We start from the raw sequence: 10388 nt of genomic DNA on the forward strand, positions 1-10388 counted from the left end.
GTCCGGGCTGGGGATTCGAACCCGCCACCTTAGGTGTACGTGGCTGGCGCCTTAGCCGGTTGAGCTATAGGCGCCGAGCCTTCTTGGCTATTCTTATTTGTGACTCTACATGAACTTATAATCAACTTGTGAAGCTCCAGAAATTTCTAATTCAACCTAAGGCAATCTGACATCTTATCATGTTGATTCTTTAACATAGGAACATGTTCTATGTTTGAATTTTAAAGAATATTGCAGAATTTTGCCCATATATATTTTGAATATTTCTTCTTAAGTTTATGTCTGAGTATTTTATCTGTGTACTATCACAGAAATGCTCTTATCTCCTGTCTTGTAACTGGTGTTTGTACATAGGAAGGCTCTCTTAGTCTTCTGTCTTAAATCTCTTTCCCCTTCCCCCTAAGCTTAAATTATAAGTTTAGCTGGATAAAAATGATAAATTGAGAGTTACTTTCCCCCATTGAAGATGTCACTCCTTATTCTTTGTCATGAAGTGCTGCTGGCAAGATGTCTTCCCTCATTCAAATTTGTTATTAATATGTATATAATCTGTCTTTTGTAACCTTTACTATGATCTCTTCATCTTTGAAATTCTGCATTTTTACTATGAAATGTCTAGCTGTGTATTTATTTTAATTCATTATATCAACACATTGAAGCTTTTTTTTAAGAATGTAATTCATTCATTACTGTTGATTTTGTAGCACAAAATAAAACAAGCTATGATCTCCCAAAATAATTTTAAAAGCTTACATAGAAAATATTATTGCCTGAAGTTTATGATCTTTAAGTTACAGATCAAAAAAGTTTTATGTTGTTGTAAAACACACAGTGAAGACCGTCTAAGAAGCAAGGCCACTGTTCCCCCTGTAGGGACAATGATCCTGTCTCAGGGAACTGTCCTACTCCATTAGAATATACAACCAGCTCAGTGTCCATACTGACAGCAATTACCAGGGACATAGTTCTCTGGTCCCAGAGGGTGGAGTTGAGGCAGAACTCAGTGGTGTCCATAGAAATCATTAGTCTTATGTGCTGTGTTAAAACAATCAAGAATTCATTCATTTTAAGAGGTTAATGACCACAAATTTATATAAACACCTGACACAAAACCACATCATCCCTTTTCAAAATAAAATGTTCACATTCCTCTGAGCAAACATTATAAGAGCAGTGGCGGTCCATCTCAGGCCCGTGTTGTCTGTAAACAGCTGTGAAGGAAAGCCAGCACAGTACCAGGGAATCATGAGCTCCATGCAGGGCCCAGCTGTCCTTTCCCCATTTCAGTTTTCCAACCATGAGCACAGAAAGTATTCAGTGTGGGTGACCAAAGTTGTCAAATGGCAGCTGGTCAACAAATCCTCCTCTTCATCAACCATGGCATCAGGTGGCTCCACACAGCACAGACATGACAAGGAGGACTCCTGTATTGGAGGTCCTTCCCAGGATAAACAAATTTTTAATGAAATGATCGATGCCCCCCAGAATGTAATTGGTTTCCTTTACAGGTGAAAAACCATACTAAGTTAATTTAACCTTCAAAAATTTTCTTAAACAACACAGTAAAGCAGAGCAAGTAGCAATAATGAACAATCACCAAAGGAAACCCACCCTCTGGGTCAGATGTGCGATGTGTGTTGTGCTATGAAGCACAAATGTCTTCTCAGACCAGTGGGGAACCCAGGCATAAAGCCCCAGCAGGGTACACTTTCATAAACTTAGTCTGAAAAGGGGGATTTCGCTGCCTGATTAAAAAACTGGTAAGGTTTTAAGTCAAAAAGTGATTACTTTTGGCACACATCTTGGGAGTTCAGAACCCAAGGCTCACCTTATTTTGAAAATCTCCTGGGCTATAATCATGAACTGATTCATTATAAAACCAAACCCTAGGGGCATAGGTGTTTTGACTCTGAAGAGCTCCATACAATGTGGGTCTTACTATTGGTCAGTAGACAAGGCTGAAGCATGACATGCTTTCTAAAATGGCAACATACTTCTTTAGGCTCTGAACCAATTGCTATAATCAAAAGGTGTCAAGCTCTTCAGCTAAATCTGGATGTAAAAGTCTGTAAGAATTTGTGCCTTTGAACAAGGTACACATTCCACCTTCTGCTGGACACTCCACTCAGGTACCAACAAGGGTAGGCTAAACCAGGTCACTGGTGGAATGGCAAGGGCTGTCTCAAGGGAGAGTTTGGGACTCTGGCACACCCTTGTGCCCTCACCATTTGTGAATACTAAGGTAGGCCTGAACTCAGCACATGCCTACTCCACAGACCCAACCAGGAGGCAGCTACCATTTTCACTGGTTAGGAAGAGCCCATCTCCAAGCCTTTTTGAGGAAAATCACAGAAAGGCAGTCATGTGTTATTTTTTCCAACAGACTGTTAGTTTTTTATCACAGGAACACTCTCAAGATTCTTTAACATGGCAGTTATCTGTCTGATGGAATACTGATTTAAAGAGAAATTGAAAAAGAAATGGAAAAATGGCTGTGTTTCTGGTTCTGCCATCAATATATATTGTTCTAAACCTCAAAACCTAAGAACCTCCAGAAACAGGGCCATAGTTACAGCAGATTATCAGTAAATGACCTCATTAGAAAGTTGCTACATTTCTAGGTCTGCAGTATCCCTTCTGGACCCTGCAGAAAGGGTCCAGAATTTTTTTTTTTCTTTTTTGGAGACGAGTCTCACTTTGTCACCCTTGGTAGAGTGCCGTGACATCATAGCTCACAGCAACCTCAAACTCTTGGGCTCAAGTGATTCTCTTATCTCCACCTCCTGTGTAGCTGGGACTAAAGGTGCCCACCACAACGCCCGGCTATTTTTAAGAGACAAGGAGGTCTGACTCTGGCTCAGGCTATTCTCAAATTGTGAGCTCAGGCAATCCACCTGCCTTGGCCTCCCAAATGCTGGGATTACAGGCATGTGCCACGATGCCTGGCAAGGGTCCAGAATTCTAACCTGCTACTTGCAAATGACAGATCAGTCACACATTTGTACCAGCTGGGTTGTAAGAACATGCCTCTTTTAGCTAACAGGGAAATATTATAACATCAGCCAACTGATAAACAGTTAATAGTAACTTGGTTAATGACTCTCCCTAGTCCCTAAACATTAGACATCAAATACATTAACCAATTTCCAGAGCTTGCACTTCCTTTGCTTGGGAGCATCACAGGTGCTTAGATACTGAAATTAGTATTAGCAGCACCATTTTTCTCTGGCAGCCTGGTGAAGCTGGGACAGGGCAGGGAGGACTGGGCTTCAGTGAATAGCATTTAATGATTCATTAATAAATGTCAGGATCCTAGAACAACCACACTTTAAAAAAAGTTTAACAGGGACGCACCCATAGCTCAGTGGGTAGGGCACCGTCCACATATACCCAGGCTGAAGGGTTGAAATCCTGCCTGGGCCAACTAAACAATGACAATTGCAATAACAACAAAAATAGCTGGGTGTTGTGGCAGGTGCCTGCAGTCCCAGCTACTTGGGAAGCTGAGGCAAGAGAATCGTTTAAGCCCAAGAGTTTGAGGTTGCTGTGAGCTTGTGACGCCACAGCACTCTACCCAGGGTGACAGCCTGAGACTGCCTCACAAAAAAAGAAAGAAAAATTAACACCTAACCTTAAAGGGGCTCATTCATTGAAAAGATAGACAAGAAACGGGCCCAGTTGCTCCCCCCTGACCCTGTCCACTGCTCTTATCACTGACAAACAAGGTGAGCAAAGATTTCCCTCAAAGATTTCACCCTCTTCCCAAGCTTTTGGGGCCAAAGTAGTCCAGGAGGCTGTGCACATAGCTTGGTACTCTACAACTGCTTATTGGTTTTTTTTTTTTTTGTCTGCTGTCTGGTGAACAAGGTACCATTGGCAACCAAGACAATAAAGGCCTCTGCTTCAGGGTTGTTCTTTATATTCCTTTAGTTATGGCAGCTTCAGTTTAGAAGCTCAGAGGCACATGTCATTACTTGGACGATCACAAAAATCCAACCTGCTACTTAAAAACCTGTTCATAACACACACATCTAATTAATTAATCTTGGGCAATCAAGCCAAAACAAAAGAAAACAAAAGATCAGATTTGAGGGGTTCAGGACAAAATTTTGTCTTCCTTAAGGTTCACTTCCTCTTGAAAGAAAAACAAGACAGCAGCTGAGCCACTGCTTTATGGAACGGCAACACAGAATATCACCCCACGGTTTCAAACTTTCTCTGACCAACATGACAGAATCAGGCCTGGCTACAAACCAGGCAGTGATGAGAAGGAAGACCTTTTCCTCATCAACTTCTCTCCACTTGTGTGCTTCTGCCAATACTTCCAGTTTATGATCCAAAGGAACTCTAAAAATCGGCTACTCCTTGACAACACAACTATGATACAAATGCCAGGAGGCAGCCGCTGTGCGCATTCCAAATGTGTATGAGAGACCGCCAGTCTGCAGAAAGCTGGAGGCCGACAACGTAGTGTGACCCGCCTATGAGAGAGAACGCGTTCCCACTGCAAAGGAGACTAATGGCAGGCAGAACAACGATGCAGCAGGAAATAGGGCAACAGCAATCACTTGTTTTCATCTGGGTTTTGAGGGTCAATGATTGTGACGTGTGTAACGGGGAAAAGCCCTTTGCGCCCAATCACTTCGCCTTCCCACTGGCCATTTGTATTCATCCTTGTGACTTTCACAATGTCACCAACCTCTAATGCCAAGGCGGTCTTGTCATAAGCACAGGATACTCTTTCCTGGATTGCTTTCGCAGAGTCAGCTCCATTCTGTGTGGATGGTGAGTTGATAGCTGCCCCAGGAGTACTGGAAACCGCGGGTTGAGGAGTTGCGGTCTGAGGTTGAGTGTATGCATGAGCAGGTTCTGGGATTCCACAAGTGTTGGAATTCCTACTTCCATGCTTTCCATGTGTCGAGGCTCTCACAAGCTTTGCAACATAAGGGACAGGAATCATCCCAACCCGGCCATCCCTGTTCCGGGCAGTCCACCACTGTTCTTCAGGCTTCTCTATTATCATCAGGACCTCACCCCTTTTAAAGGGCAAGTCTTCGGCATCATTCCCAAGAAAATCATAAAGAGTCCATACATATTCCACATTTCCTCCTGCTGTACGCAGGGTAGGTGTGGACCCAGATCCCATTTGTGGGCTTGGATACCTGGGCACAGGCTCGATGAGGGTGGTAGTGTTCAGGTAGTGGGTCTTGTAAAACTCCAGCAGGGCAGGCATATGGTCGAACTCTAGATGCCCAATCTTAAAACGCCGTTTGGGCAGTGAGTTGATGAGGTAGTGAGAGACCTGTGAGTCCTCGGACACAGACAACACGTAGTTCCCCGGGCGGGTGGACGACTCGCGGACTAGGAACGTGCCACAGCGCTGGCCCTGGAGCAGGGTGTGCGCTTCCCGGCGAGATACAGGTCCCACGTACCAGGCGGAGCGGTCTGAGGAATCGAACCTTGCGTACGACATGGTGTCCGGGCGGGGGCTCGGTGGCGGGTCGGGGCGGGGGCTCGCTGGCGGGTCGGGGAGAGGGCTCGCTGGCGGGTCGGGGAGAGGGCTCGCTGGCGGATCGGGGCGGCGGCCGCTCTCTCCTGCACTGGAAGCCATTGCCCGGCAGACGGCTTTGAGGCTGAGTAAGGGCCTCTCCGCACACCTCGAGGCACGCTCCGAGGGCTGGACCAGCACCCTCCCCTCAGCTCCGGGCCGGACGCACGGAGAGAGCCGGGCTGGGGATGCCGGGCAGAGCCCGGGGATCTGGATGGGAGAAGTTGAGGTGCAGCGGAGGCGCCTTGGGGAGTTCTTGGGCTGCCCAGGGTACCGTCGGTCCCTCCAGTGACTCCTGACCTGGAACGTGGAGGCTCTGCAGCCCCACGGGTCTTCACTGACCCCCGCAGTCACACCACCTACCGAACTCCGAAGACCGTAGCGCCTCCGGGGCGGTTGTGCCCAGCCGGTTCCCAATAGCCACAGAAACAAAATGGGGGACCCGGGAGAAGCGGCCGGCCACCACCCCCTCGGCTGAGCGCGATTTCTCTGCGCATGCGCTTTTTTTTTTTTTTTTTTAGACGGAGACTCATTTTGTTACCCTCTGTAGAGTACAGTACCGTCATAGCTCACAGCAACCTCAAACTCTTGGGCTCAAGTGATTCTCTTGCCTCAACCTCCCAAGTAGCTGGGAGTACAGGCGCCCGCCACCACGCCTGACTATTTTTTTAGAGATCTGGCTCAGGCTGGTCTCGAACCTATGAACTCAGGCAATCTACTCGCCTCAGGCTCTCAGAGGGCTAGGATTACAGGCGTGAGCCACCGCCCCGGCTCAACTTTTCTTAATTAAAAAAATTCTCGGATGGCGCCTGTGGCTTAAAGGAGTAAGGCGCCGGCTCCATATGCCAGAGGTGATGGGTTCAAACCCAGCCCTGGCCAAAAACTGCAAAAAAAAAAAAAAAAAAAATTCTCACTGATTATATCTTGAAATTATTGTACCTTGCCATTCTCTCCATTCTCATCCTCTGACAATCCTGTTCAGCAAATGTGAAAGCATAGCAATCTATCTTCTACATCTTTTACCCCTTTTTTCATATTTTTATCTATTTTTATTTCTGTCATCCTTCTTGCATTCCTCAGGACTTTTTCATAATTCACTAATTTTCTCTTTTGGTCTAGTCTTTAGATTATTATATTTTAAACCTTCTGCCCAGAGATGAAATTTCCTAGATTCTAATGGGTTCATTTTCAAATATGCCAGTTCTTTAAAAATGTCTATTTTCATTTCTTAATTCTTTTTGTCAAAATTATATTTCCGTTTATGGCTTTGAACATTTTCAACACAGTGATTTTCAAATCCTCATCAGACTGTCATTTAAAAATATTTTTTTTTTTTTTGAGACAGAGTCTCACTTTGTCACCCTTGGTAGAGTACTGTGGCATCGTAGTTCACAACAACCTCAAACTCCGGGGCTCAAGCTATCCTCTTGCTTCGGTTTTTCTATTTTTAGTAGAGATGGGGTCTGGCTCAGGCTGGTCTCAAACTCCTGAGCTCAAGCAATCCACCTGCCTTGGCCTCCCAGAACACTAGGATTATAGGCCTGTGCTACTGTGCCTGGCCCTAAAAATAATTTCTTGTGGAGTAAATTTCTGTTTTAACTGTTTGCTTTATTGGTTTTCTTTCATAGTATCAGATTTGTTGTTACATTTTGGATTGATTTGTGGCCTCGGGGTTTTCTTTTCTTTCTGTTACTGCTCCCTGCATTCTACCTTTTATTTTGGTAGTTTTGTAGTTGCCAGTTCCTATCCCTCTGTGCTCTCAGTCCAAAGCTTGGTCTAATAATGACATTTGGGGGGTTTCATTTCATAGTGATCTCAGGAACCTGACAGATCCAGCCAAAGCCAACAGGTGGCTTAGTTTAACTCTAGGTTCCAAAGCTATGTAGGTCTGTCATTTTACCTTCCTGGACCTACAGTTTGATTTAGTTCTAGCCTTAGTCAACATTTGGGGTAATTTCTTTAGGCTCCTTTCAGACAGTATGAATTGGAATCTTGCTCTCTGGCATTTGGCTTCACACTGTGAATCTCCCTCTATTTTCCTGGCCTGTATGAATCATTCTAATCTTCTTGGCCATGCAGGAGCTACATTCTGGCTACCACTGCCTGTCTGTGAGCCTTGAGTTTGGCAAGTCTCCGCTCATCTCTGGTTCACAAATGTATGTGTCTTGTATTTGAGCTCAACTACATCTTTTTTATTTTTACTTTTTATATCGTATGCATCATTGCTATGTGTTTAGATCAGAGAGGATTTTCAAAGCAATGAGTCACTGAGGAATGATAATTGGATGTCTGTGTAATTCTGATTCTTTTCATTATTTACCAAGGTTTTAATAGACGTTGGCCCAGGCAAAGAATTTATGAAGATGACCCCAAAGACAATCACAGCAACAACAAAAAGTAAAAAATGGGACTCGATTAAATTAAAAACTTCTTCATAGCCAAGGAAACAATCAATAGAGTCGATAGACAGCCTACGGAATGGGAGAAAGTATATAGTATTTGCATGCTATACCTCCAGTAAAAAGCTAATAACCAGAATCTATAAAGAAAGAACTCCAACAAATCAGCAAGAAAAAAATCAAATAACTCCACCAAAAAGTGGGCAAAGGACATGAACAGAGCTTTTCAAAAGAAGATAGACTAATGGCCAATAAACATATGAAAAAATGCTCAACATCTCTAATCATCAGAGAAATGCAAACCACAATAAGATTATCACTTAACTCTGGTGAGAATGGCTAGAAATGTCCCAAACAACAGATGCTAGTGTGGATACAGAGAGAAAGGAACACTTACATACTGTTGGTGGGACTGCAAACAACCTCTATGCAGAGTTGTGTGGAGATACCTCCGAGAACTAAAAGTAGATCTATTATTTGATCCAGCAATCCCACTCTTGGGTATTCACTCAAAGGAAAAAAGTTATTTTATAAAAAAGGGATGTGCACTCAAATGTTTATTACAGCATGATTCACAAGTGCAAAGATATGGAATCAACCCAAGTATCCATCAACATATAAGTGGATTAATAAAATGTGGTATATGTATACCATGGAGTACTACTGAGCCATAAAATATGACAAACTAATACCTTTTGTAATAATTTGAATAGAACTGGAGACCATTCTTCTAAGTGAAGTATCACAAGAACGGAAACACAACCATCACATGTAGTCAGTATTAAATTAGAACTAAGTGATCACACTCATAAGCACGTATGGTAGCAAAATTGAATGGAAAGCAAGCATGTGGGGGGGGGGAAGAGGGAAGACACAAATTCACACCTAATGGGTACAGTGTACACTACCTGGACAAGGGGCACACTTAAAATTTTGTCTCAAACTATACAGAAGCAATTCAATCCCTGTAACCAAAACATTTGCATCCCTGTGATATTATTCTGAAATTTACAAATTATCTATTGTGGAGATGTATGATTGTCTGAGCCAAGGTTATGTTCCTGTAATAAAGCCTTAAGGGTGCCTTAAAAGGGTCTGACATTTTCAGCTCCTATAGGAAGAGATATCTTGACCTCCTACCAAAACATATAATTTGTTGATTTCCCAGAGTTGGAAAGGGGATTCAGATTTAGGGCTGCCAAACAAAATACCTACTAATAACATATACCCTGAAAACCTATGAATAGACATCTTCTGAGCATTACGTATATTTCCTCCTTTCTATACAAAACCATAAATGTACTCAAACATCAACAAGCTAAAGTTTATTCTCCATGCAATTCCACAGGCCCCACAGATCAACATGACCACACAAAGCAGAGTTTTTTTTTTGTTAAAAGCCTGACTAAAATTTACAATGGCCTGATTTTATACTTTATAATAGCTTTTAATCTGCATTGGTTGGAACTCTAGAGGCCCATCTGTTCTAACAGAAGACTTTGTCAACTTTATATTTTTATGGCACTACTGTAATTGCAGGTTTTTGTGATATTTGTAGAGTTTGAGCTGAAAATAATGAGAAAAATAATCTATAAAAAGTGTTAGGACACCATCACTTTTTAGCAGTTACCATGCAATCACAGATGCCAGGGACATTTAATGATTTAATTATATTGAACTTGGGCCTCTCTTTCCAGTTTCAAAACTTGTAGACTGGGCGGCACCTGTGGTTCAGTGGGTAGGGCACCAGCCCCATATACTGAGGGTGGCGGGTTCGAACCTGACCCCAGCCAAACTGCAACAAAAAATAGCCGGGTGTTGTGGCAGGTGCCTATAGTCACAGCTACTTAGGAGGCTGAGGCAGAGGCAGGAGAATTGCCTAAGCCCAGGAGTTGGAGGTAGCTGTAAGCTGTGATGCCATGGCACTCAACCGAGGGTGACAAAGTGAGACTCTGTCTGAAAAAAAAAAGGCTCAGTGCCTGTAGCTCAAGGGGCTAAGGCATCAACCACATACACCAGAGCTGGTGGGTTTGAATCCAGCCCGGGCCTGCCAAACAACAATGACAACTATAACCAAAAAAATGGCCAGGTGTTGTGGCAGGTGCCTGTAGTCCCAGCTACTTGGGAGGCTGAGGCAAGAGAATTGCTTAGGCCCAGGAGTTGGAGGTTGCAGTGAACTGTGATGCCACAGCACTCTACCCAGGGCAACAGCTTGAGGCTCTGTCTCAAAAAAAGAAAAAAAAAAAACTTGTAGACTTTTGATACCATAGATAATGGGGAAAATAAAAGAGAATGGTTCCAGATTGCCATTTGCCTCCCTAGAAAAGATTTCATTTGCCTTACACCTTCTGTAAAAGATTGCCACTCCTTTGTGTCCTATGAGAATCTCCCTTTATAACCTCTGTATTTAAAATGAACATTTCTTTTTTTTTTTTTTTTTT

General features: G+C 43.4%; 1 pseudogene; it reads right to left on the reverse strand.

The window, feature by feature from the left end:
- Positions 1-4564: 4564 nt before the first annotated feature.
- Positions 4565-5473, reverse strand: LOC100964655 (annotated as a pseudogene).
- Positions 5474-10388: the final 4915 nt, after the last annotated feature.

This window comes from Otolemur garnettii, unplaced genomic scaffold (genome assembly GCF_000181295.1).
Source record: "Otolemur garnettii isolate 467f Iridium unplaced genomic scaffold, OtoGar3 scaffold00262, whole genome shotgun sequence".
Taxonomy (NCBI): Eukaryota; Metazoa; Chordata; class Mammalia; order Primates; family Galagidae; genus Otolemur; species Otolemur garnettii.